General features: G+C 42.1%; 1 pseudogene; it reads right to left on the reverse strand.

The window, feature by feature from the left end:
- Positions 1-2,734: 2,734 nt before the first annotated feature.
- Positions 2,735-10,038, reverse strand: LOC123488212 (annotated as a pseudogene).
- Between the last annotated feature and the right edge of the window lie 435 nt (positions 10,039-10,473).

Genomic DNA, 10,473 nt, shown 5'->3' on the forward strand with positions numbered 1-10,473 from the left:
AGTTGTAGGCAAAACGACTTTAACTTTCCCAAAATTCCCAGGTTTTCCAGAAATCCTGGTTGGAGGATTCTGCATTTCCTGCTTATTCCCTTCTGATTTTGGGAGCTTCCAAACATGACTTCTGGGAAAGTTGAGTAACCATTATTCATCCATCATTGTGTAATCCACCACTTCTCTTCTCCGGTCTTTGAAAACAGCCGGTGAATTTGTGTAGTGGGTATAATCATTTTCCTACTTGTGGTGATGGTAATATAATACGACAAGGAAGAAGGACAACATTGGATGTAACCGTCAGTCATTTTTAATGCAGATGCTGGTGAAATACAAAATCTGTTGGGTGGAACACACAGTATACAGTACAGTCCTACAGTACAGTAGAGTGCAGGTTAAGATTAGGGTTGCAAAATTCTGGTAACTTTCCCCAATTTCACAGGTTTTCCAGAAATACTGGTTGGAGGATTTCCAGATTCCCTGTTTATTCCAGGAATCTTCCAAATGAAATTTCTGGAAAACTTGGAAATGTTGGAAAAATTACTTTCATTGACAACTTAACTAATAGTATATTTCGATAGCAGCCATTTTCCATAGCAGCTGTTTTTTCCCCCAATCAGGAGTTGAGGACAACAGACAGCATTCAACACGTACCCTAAAACATACATCTGCCGCAAAATGCATTATCGAGTAAATGTAAAAAACAAGCCACCAATAGACAATGTGTGTACTCTGACGTTAAGACAGCAATACACTGTAGGTAGGTATGATCTTCAGCCTCCGGTTACAGTACAACAACACACATCAAAACAATGCCTTAATAGTATTACACCAACAAAAGGCAAATGATTACTTAAAAAAGCAAGCATATAGGACATGGTTGTGAATGAGGTGGAATGCAATGCACTTGTAAAGGTTTGTCAGTTAAGGTTAATATCCACTCGGGATAAGAGAGGAAGTTTAGTAGTGCGTTTTCATTTCAAAAGGAAACTTAACCACGAGGAAAAAAAGATTGATCTTAAAACATTATTAGTAAAATGGCTTATCATCATACATGTAGAGGACTCAGCAGGCATGCAGATGGTTGACTGTACAGCACTGTGAAGACACATTCTAGGGCTATATCTCAATACTCTGAAGAGGCTTCCTCTCCACCTGATAGGGATATATCTCAATACTCTGAAGAGGCTTCCTCCACAAAACAATAAGCTATTGAGACGCACCCTGCCCTAGATGGATGGCCATGCCCTCTTGTGCCATACCAAAGACAGTGGTTTTCTCAACTCTATGCTGGTAATATGTTTCTTTACAGTGTAAATGGCACACTACTCACAGCTGATCCCAGAATATGGCAGTCCTATGCTGCTGCTGTGCTTAAAAATATGTTGGGACTCCAGGGCTGTCCCTAATGGCACCCTACTCCCTATATAGTGCACTACTTTTGACCAGAGCCTTATGGGACAAATACCATGTCTACTCTAGCGGAGGTCCCTTTGTACATTCTTCATTAGATGAAGCTGTTCATATTGCCATTTGCCCATACATACTGCAAATACCTTTGCTTAAGAATAATTCTGTGTTCTGTGTTTGACATCTACATACTACATGGAGAAAAGTAACTGAGGCAGGAACCCATGCTTGGAGGTTAGGTGTATATACAGCCAGCAGATGTCAAGGTTAGGAATAGGATAGAGTTGAGGGGCTGGGTTATTGTAACCAGAAACCATCTGCCGGCTGTATATACATCCTCTAAAGGTTATTGGTTAAAGCTGGAATCCTTAATGGTAAAACAGCCATGTCCATAACTCTTTCCAGTTACTGCAAACAACAAACAATGTTTTTTCCATCTCAGGCATCATTGCACGCGCAATAGAAGACCACAATATGTACTGCAAAATTTGTTTTACGCATGCTACGGCGACGCTCCTCAGCTCGGCAACAAATACAATAACAATGGTTGTGGCGCGTTTCCCCTACTGCGGATTCCATCTTTAAGGTATCGGTTAAAGGGCTGTGGAGACAGATTAAACTGGAACTTTTCAAGTACAGTACTACTGTATACAAAGGACAACAAAAAAATGAGGTATGACTTCGTCCCAATGGAATCCGATTCCATTCTGGGGTTCCTGTAAGGTCCATGCAACATGCATGTTACTGTAGGTAGGATTCAGCCAGTGTAACGGAATGGACTGTATTCAACAGCAACAGTACAAAAGGGAAGGAGGACATATCCTCCGTGTGTCTACATAATATACAAAATATAGATTTCAAATCTATTCTCATTATTTTGGGGTGGGAATTGGTGGGGGGGTTCATGAACAGGAACTACATTATGTCCAATAATGTAACGTGTGTTTTTGTGGGGTGGGTTCATGATGGTGTTTGTACTCATTCTTGTTACAATCGGGGGGAGAAATAACATACAGATTGCACCTTTAACATCAGGGCTAAGGTCAATTCCATTTCAATCGCTTCAATTCAAGAAAACTACCCATGAACCTCTATGAGAAATTCATATTCAATCTTTTTCCAGAGTTAAATGAATGAAATTAGAACAGACCCTCCCACCTTTTTGTAAGACAGTGGCCACCAGACCTGGTCCTAGAGAGCAACAGCACCAGGGGTGCAGGCTTTTGCTCCAGCACTAACACACCATTATTACATAAATTAACCAAGACCTCAACGACCTGAAATCAGCTGTGTTAGTGCTGGGACAAAACAAGCTGCACTCCTTCCTTCCCCTCATGTCATCCAATATCATCTCCCTTTGAACCAGTATGCTCTTAGGATACAGTTGCTCCAAGCCAAGGCCAGGTGGCCACTCTTTTAAAGAGGCTGTACAGAAGTTTAGTTGCTAATTGTTTATCTACATTTTTGGCTTGAGTGTTGCCTGTATGGTTGATATAACATTATTTATTGACTCATGAAACAACACAATCCTTAGTTTTAGGCTAGAAATATATGCTTTAGCTCATTGGTGTGAGGAGGTGTGCCCCTTGCTCTCAATAAGGATATAAAAAAATCCATTTAGATCCATCTGTCCCTTTCAGGTAAAAAGCGATTCATAGCTAATCACTGCGTTTTTTGGTCCCCCTGAAGGCTGGTCCTAGATCTGAGTACCGCCTGTTGCCAGGAGTTGGTTATGGAGCACAAACAGATCTGGGACCAGGGCTAAGGGAAGGTATAGTATGAGTGTATCAGTGATCCTTGAGGGACTTGACGGCCTTGGCCAGGTTGCTGTAGAACTCCACCATGCTGGATGGGAAAAGGAGTCGACCACGGAGCGCAGGCAGGAAGCCCCCAGATCCGTCTGGAAGAAACTGAACAGCTGTGTTTTGTTCGGCTCCCTGGGAGAGACAGAGACGTTGAATTTACACTATACTTTATGAACAATATTAGAAAGTGCTTCTTCAGCCACATAGCTATCAAGACAGGTGGTCATGTTAGATAATGAGAGAGTGAGAAGATGCACAAATCAAACCTGTTGCTATGCACATTATAGAGTAAGACAGTGCTTCAACTGATGTTTAGCTCTCTACTGCCCTCCTGTGACGGACAATTGCCTCTACAAAAACGTCCTTGGTTCTCACAGAACTGAACACAATGTTGAGAATGTTGAAACCTTGTAACTCAATTTTTGCATAAATAAATATGAAATGTACTCTGAACATTGTACTCAGAAAATGCAATGACTCTAGGACCAAGAAAATGTATTCAAAATAGCTTCTGAAGTTTCATAATTGTATGTTCGTTAATGGGAAAATATGGTCATTTTTTCAATATCCTGAAAAGTTTGTTTTGGAGATGAGGTTTTCATCAGACAACGACAATAGTATGAAACAGAGAAGCGTGTCTCAGAGCATAACTCACCCAGAGATGGGGACACAGATGCAGCCACAGGGGTGGTTGAAGCCCCTCACGTACCCTGACTGGGGAGGGCAGCTGGGGTGGCTCACGTGGGTGGCTAACGGACAGAACACAGGGAGAGAACATATGAGGATGCAATTGTGTGTACATATCATTCAACATCATGTTACTTAGTACACTGATAGTGAAGCTAAAACACATATAGGGCATATATATCTTGGGCACAGTGTAGCAAAACGTTTTGCAACGGAATACATAACCAAGTCTTTCTTATTGGACCTAGTACATCACAGTTTGAGCATTTTCTTCCTTTTCGTGCCTACTGAACACGACCCACATTTCGACATGGATGATTAGGCCTAGGCCTCAGTCTGGGGCAGTGGATAAGATAAGTTGTCTGGCCCAGAGATTCCCACCCAGCCAGCCTCGCTCTGAGGGTTATGGCTGATGATTAGGCTACATCATCCACACACTACCACTGCATTAGTGACAAGAGTTCCTCTTGTCCTTGACTCTGATTTCAGCCTACTGCTGATGGTGTGGTGTGTCTGTGCATCCCGGTGTTTGATTTTCTTTTCTTTGTATATCATTCATTTTATTGTCTTGATTTGTTTTTTTGTTGTTGTTAGAATACCTATTATCCCTTTATATTTCTTAATATCTGAGCTGTTATGTGCTCTGTAAATGCCTCAATGTTCAATAAAAATAGCCTACAAAAAAAAAAAAAAGGAAACAGTTGCTCATATAAAACCCCAGGTCTGTGTGGTCTTCCAAGGAGAGAAGACTACAGAGCTACACTTCAATAGAAACGTGGAATTGAGTCAGTAGAGAAATGTAGTTAAATAATACATTGTTAGTTAGAGAAATATTCAAAAATATAAGAGAGAAAAGACAGAAGGAAGTAAAAGGAGAGATTGAGGCGTTACGCACCATTGGATGTAATGGTGCCGTCGTCGTACTGCTTCACTAGAATAACATCGACAAAGTCTCTGGGGGCTATGATGCCCATGGCTGCTGAGGGAGTGACTGTTCGGCAGACAGTGATGTTCTGTGTGAGAGGGGGAGAGACTAGGCAGGTAAACACTGGGCCTCGTTCAGCAGGACACAGCGTGGTGGAAATGTTCATATAGAAATATACCAAGTAGAATGAAACAAGAACCCCTCTGATAAGCGGAATAAGGCATCGCATCAGTTCTATCCATGACATTTCTAAGTGCAACATTCCACAAGATAAACACTGCGCCTCGTTCAACAGGACACGACAAAAGTACCCCTCCGACCTGCAGAATAAGGTATCGACGTTCTATCCATGATAATTTATCTACGTTTTCCTACTGATCATGTCCCTGTACTTGTGTTCGTCCCAAAGCAAATAAACATGAACGTGACTAATGGAATAGAGAACAAAGGATAGGAGTGCTGCGTTGGGGCTGTGGGTGTGAGGTCGCTGGCAGGTGCCCTTTAGGAAACAGGAATCAAAACCATGAACAAACTGGATGACACACTGTGGTTGCTTGGGTAACTTATTTAACCTTCACGTAACCAGGAAGTCCGATAGAGGTCAGGTAAAACTCACTTCCAAAAACCCCTGAGCATTATCAACAAAGTTGGGGCAGTACAGGAGTAGACAGAACTATACAGCAAGAATGGATGACAAAGCAGCTATTCAGTTGTGATTTGTTTGTGAGTGAGTGAGGAATGATAACTAAGAATCAATCGAGAAACAAATGAATCAAATGATCAGTGACAACTCTCTAAAGCAAACTCAGAACATAGATGCTGATGGGGAAAACACAACTGAATTGTGATTGACTGTGAGTATACAGTGCCTTGAAAAAAGTATTCATCCCTCGTGGCGTTTTTCCCAATTTTGTTGCATTACAACCTGTAATTTAAATGGATTTTTATTTGGATTTCATGTAATGGACATCCACAAAATACTCCAAATTGGTGAAGTGAAATGAAAAAATAACTTATGTATTCACCCCTTTGCTAGGAAGGTCCTAAATAAGATCTGGTGCAACCAATTACCTTCAGAAGTCACATAATTAGTTAAATAAAGTCCACTCTGTGTGCAATCTAAGTGTCCATGATCTGTCACATGATCTCAGTATATATACACCTGAAAGGCCCCAGAGTCTACAACACCACTAAGCAAGGGACACCACTAAGCAAGGGGCACCACCACCAAGCAAGCGGCACCATGAAGACCAAGGAGCTCTCCAAACAGGTCAGGGACAAGGTTGTGGAGAAGTACAGATCAGGTTTGGGTTATAAAAAATATCAGAAACGTTCAACATCCCACGGAGCACCATTAAATCCATTATTTAAAAAATCGGAAATAATATGGCACCACAACAAACCTGCCAAGAGAGGGCCGCCCACCAAAACTCACGGACCAGGCAAGGAGGGCATTAATCAGAGAGGCAGCAAAGAGACCAAAGATAACCCTGAAGGAGCTGCAAAGCTCCAAGCAGCGGGAGATTGGAGTATCTGTCCATAGGACCACTTTAAGCCGTACACTCCACAGAGAGCTGGGCTTTACAGAAAAAGTGGCCAGAAAAAAAGCCATTGCTTAAAGAAAAAAATAAGCAAACACGTTTGGTGTTCGCCAAAAGGCATGTGGGAGACTCCCCAAACATATGGAAGAAGGTACTCTGGTCAGATGAGACTAAAATTGAGCTTTTTGGCCATCAAGGAAAACGCTGTGTCTGGCGCAAACCCAACACCTCTCATCACCCCGAGAACACCATCCTGCTGTGGGGATGTTTTTCATCGGCAGGGACTGGGAAACTGGTCAGAATTAAAGGAATGATGGATGGCGCTAAATACAGGGAAGTTCTTGAGGGAAACCTGTTTCAGTCTTCCAGAGATTTGAGACTGGGACAGAGGTTCACCTTTCATCAGGACAGCTAAAGCAACACTCGGAGTGGTTTAAGAAGAAACATTTAAATATCTTGGAATGGCCTAGTCAAAGCCCAGACCTCAATCCAATTGAGAATATGTGGTATGACTTAAAGATTGCTGTACACCAGCGGAACCCATCCAACTTAAAGGAGCTGGAGCAGTTTTGCCTTGAAGAATGGGAAAAATCCCAGTGGCTAGATGTGCTCAAGCTTATAGAGACATACCCCAAGAGACTTGCAGCTGTAATTGCTGCAAAGGTGGCTCTACAAAGTATTGACTTTGGGGGGGGTGAATAGTTATGCACGCTCAAGTTCTGTTTTTGTCTTATTTCTTGTTTCAAAAAAACAAAAAAAAAAGATTGCATCTTTCAAAGTGGTAGGCATGTTGTGTAAATCAAATGCATGCAACCCCCCCAAAAAAAATCAATTTTAATTGCAGGTTGTAAGGCAACAAAATAGGAAAAATGCCAAGGGGGTGAATACTTTCACAAGTTTGAAACTTAGCCTACCTCGGTGACTTACTCTCGACTCAAACTTTTGACATTGTTGTCCCATTTCACCCTGAGTCCGTTGGGCACTAGCTTCAGACACTCCCATACCTTCTCTGGACTTCCCTTCACCACCGACTCCCCCTTATACCAAGGTCAGACCACAATACATGTAGAGATAGACAGAACACCACTAACTCTAACTCTTCGCGGAAAGTATTCAGACCTCTTACTTTTTCTTCATTCTGTTACAGCTTTATTCTAAAATGGATTAAATAAAAAAAATGTCCTCATCAATCTACACACAATACCCCATAATGACAAAGCAAAAACAGGCTTTTAGATTTTTTTGCAAATGTATTAAAAATAAAAAAACAGAAATACCTTATTTACACTAAAGTATTCAGACCATTTGCTATGAGACTCAAAATTGAGCTCAGGTGCATCCCGTTTCCATTGATCATCCTTGAGATGTTCTACAACTTGATTGGAGTCCACCTGTGGTACATTAAATTGATTGGACATGATTTGGAAAGGCACACACCTGTCTGTATAAGTTGACAGTTCATGTCAGAGCAAAAACCAAGCCATGAGGTCAAAGGAATTGTTCGTAGAGCTCCGAGACAGGATTGTGTCGAGGCACAGATCTGGGGAAGGGTACCAAAACATTTCTGCAGCATTGAAGGTCCCCAAGAACACAGTGGCCCCCATCATTCTTAAATGGATGAAGTTTGGAACCACCAAGACTCTTCCTAGAGCTGGCTGCCCAGCCAAACTGAGCAATCGGGGGGGAAGGGCCTTGGTCAGGGAGGTGACCAAGAACCCGATGGCCACTCTGATAGAGCTCCAGAGTTCTTCTGTGAAGATGGGAGAACCTTCCAGAAGGACAACCATCTCTGCAGCACCACCAATCAGGCCTTTATGGTAGAGTGGCCAGACTTAAGCCACTCCTCAGTAAAAAGGCACATGAAAGCCCACTTGGACTTTGCAAAAAGGCACTTAAAGGACTCTCAGACCATGAGAAACAAGATTCTCTGGTCTGATGAAACCAAGATTGAACTCATTGGCCTGAATCCAGCGTCACATCTGGAGGAAACCAGGCACAGCTCATCACCTGGCCAATATCATCCCTATGGTGAAGCATGGTGGTGGCAGATCATGTACTGTGGGGATCTTTTTTTCTGTGGCAGGGACTAGTAGAGACTAGGTCAGGATCGAGAAAAGATTAACGAGCAAAGTAGAGATCCTTGATTGAAAACCTGGTCCGAGCACTCAGGACCTCAGACTGGTGCGAAGGTTCACCTTCCAACAGGACAATGACCCTAAGCACACATCTAAGACATTGGGGAGTGGCTTTGAGACAAGTCTCTGATGTCCTTGAGTAGCCCAGCCAGAGCCCAGACTTGAACCCGATCTAACATCTCTGGAGAGACCTGAAAATAGCTGTGCAACGCGCTCCCCATCCAACCTGACAGAGCTTGAGAGGATCTGCAGAGAAGAATTCGGGAGAAACTCCCCAAATACAGGTGTGCCAAGCTTGGCATCATACCAAAGAAGACTTGAGGCTGTAATCGCTGCCAAAGGTGCTTCAACAAAGTACTGAGTAAAGGGGTCCTGAATACTTATGTAAATGGTGATATTTTTATTTATTTTGAATACATTTGCAATAATTTATAAAATCATGTTTTTGCTTTGTCGATTATTGGGTATTGTGTGTAGATTGATGGAAAAAACAACAATTTAATCCATTTTTAGAATAAGGCTGTAACGTAACAAAATGTGGAAAAGTGAAGGGGTCTAAATACTTTCTGAATGCACTGTACCTGTCAGACACAACACATGTAGAGACAGACAGAACACCACTAACCCTAATACCTGTCAAACATAACACATGTAGAGATAGGTCTACTTGGGGGGTGGTTTCCGGTTTCCAGAGACCGATTAAGCCCAGTCCTCAACTAAAAGTACTGTCAATGGAGATTCTCCATTAAGAATGCTTTTTGTCCAGGACTAGGCTAAATCTGTGTCTGGGAAGCCAGCCCTGGGTGTTATAGCACCAATCCTGGGGTGTATCTTAATTAAGTCCATCTCATGTTCCTCGCCTTCATCTGCACTGAACTGAAAACAGGAATGGTAAAAGCAAGCTGGTGGATATTTGTTTCTCCGTTTTTTCACATCAATGCAGCTGAAGGAAACAGGTTGAGGAGAGGGAAAGTAGGCCTCATTAGACTATTATGATACACAGCTGAAGATGAACTTAGTAACAATTGATTGTCTCAACAGTTTATCAATAACTGATGCTGTCAGTTCTGTTGGAGAAAGCCTTGACAGGAACTAGGTCCCCTGTTAAGCAGTAACATTAAAGACTCTCCGGAGATAAGATTATGAAAACTTGCTTCCCAATCCTATACAAAAATGTAGAAATGAATGATTTAGCCTTGCAAGAGAATAACTAACTTACACATTTCCAGGGGAACTCAGTCGAAGGCCGCCAGGACACGATGACGTCATTCTAAAAATGGACAGACGCATCCATTTGTCATAAACAAAACATTGGTTGCTGTTGTCACCCACTGCATTTACCTAGCTATGTTATTTACAATGACACAGCAAAATGGAGCTGTTAACACGGTGCACGGAAAGGCACGTCACCTGTGATGATCAAATATTAATATTGCTACCTAGAACATTACGCACCGATTTCTTGCAGACTTTCCACCAGACTCGTCCTTTGTGTAACTCAAAAGACAATCCCCAACTGCATTCGCTCTGTGCTGGTAATCCATGCTTGTTGAGTCCGCCAGCAGATGTGAAGATGGAGGTCTTGCAACCTGTTCAACTAGCTAGCCGCTGTCAGGCTAACCGACTAGTTCCTAGCTAACATTAGCCGTGATTCCAAATGGATGGATGTAGACTGACACACAAGATAACTAGTTAGCGTAGATTATGAAGCGTAGAATATGCGATATGAATATGAGACAGTTACGTTTAGTAACAGATAGCCACACACGCCAATATAAGACCATTTACGTAACGTTAGCTAGCTAACGTTAGCTAATGAAAAGATTGAATGAAATACTTGCATTATCGTTAGCCGCGAGGTTCCTGAAGTCAGTAAAATAGGCCACATCTGGCAACCATCAACAGATCTGCTTGAAAAATAAATATTGATTGTCATAAACATCTAATACGAATGTGTAGTAAATATGCAGCTTATTTAG

This window comes from Coregonus clupeaformis, unplaced genomic scaffold (genome assembly GCF_020615455.1).
Source record: "Coregonus clupeaformis isolate EN_2021a unplaced genomic scaffold, ASM2061545v1 scaf2059, whole genome shotgun sequence".
Taxonomy (NCBI): domain Eukaryota; kingdom Metazoa; phylum Chordata; class Actinopteri; order Salmoniformes; family Salmonidae; genus Coregonus; species Coregonus clupeaformis.